Genomic DNA, 1,224 nt, shown 5'->3' on the forward strand with positions numbered 1-1,224 from the left:
GCTTCCTCAGCGCGCTCCCGCTCTCATCTGAAAATGGCACCCCTTGGCCACGAGAGGTCCTCCGATGACAAAAGGTGCCCACCATGTGCGTGGTCCCCCGCCCGGATCTCCCTGCTCCCGCTCCGACGGCGGCTCCCACTGCGTTTTCCCCGCTCTCCTCTGCACCGTCCCCTGGGGTCCGCGCCTTGTGCCAGCCCGCGCCCCTCTCCACATGGCGGTTTCCCACCATGCTGCCTGGTCAGCGCTTGACCACGGGGAATCTCAGCTGCTCTCTCCATCGATGTGTGGCTTCCACTCTCTCTCCATTGATGCGCAGCCCCCATTTCCTCCGTCGATATGCAGTCACTCTCTCTCCGACCACTCGCAATCACTCTCTCTTCGTCAACGTGCAGCCTCTTTCTCCGTCGATGCTCTCCCACTCCCGCCACCTGGTGTAGCCACTATTTTTCATCTACGTGCAGCTTCTCTCTCCATTGACACCCAGCAGCTCTCTCTCCGTCGATGTGCAGCTTCTCTCTCTGTCGACGCCAGGCAGCTCTTTGTTGGTCGACACGCAGCCTCTCCCACCTCTTTTGTGTAGCCGCTCCAGCCGTCCATGCCCAGCTTCTCTCTATTCAGCGAGTACGTAGCTGCCCACCCCACAATTTTGCGCAGCAGCTGTCTCGCAATCAGCAGCAGCTCCTCTGCTTCCCAGAAGCCTCGGGTGTTTTTTTAATCAGGTTCCCAGATCCCGAGGCTGTTGGAGGGTCGACCATCTCGCCGCCCTCGTACCGACAACACTACTTGTGGGTTTTAATATCCCACTTCTGACACCAAATGTAGTGTCGTCTGTGCGTGCGGGTGGCGTGCGTCGCTCACACAGTCAGCCGGAGACGAGGTGGTCACAGGGAACACCACTCTGCCCTCTTTATTCGTTGTTGCCGAGCTCACGCCACCACTCAGGCCCCCTCTCTCTCACGACCACACTGCCACATGACCCGGCATAGACACAACCCTGCACCGACAGCATCGACTGAGACAGCCAATTACTGTCCGGCCGTGCAATGCCTGGACGAAGGTGGTAGCGACGAAGGCTGCAACGATGACAGCAACAACAGCCAATAGCTTTCGCTCTCTGCTACTTATATTCCCCCTGGCACGGCTTGGCTCCACCCTAGCCACGCCTCCCTTCTTGAACCCTCTAGAGGTTTCCAGGGGCTTCCATATGAGATCTATCATCACCCT

Source organism: Lethenteron reissneri, unplaced genomic scaffold (assembly GCF_015708825.2).
Source record: "Lethenteron reissneri isolate LAM-NWPU_2019-01 unplaced genomic scaffold, ASM1570882v1 scaffold_123, whole genome shotgun sequence".
Taxonomy (NCBI): domain Eukaryota; kingdom Metazoa; phylum Chordata; class Hyperoartia; order Petromyzontiformes; family Petromyzontidae; genus Lethenteron; species Lethenteron reissneri.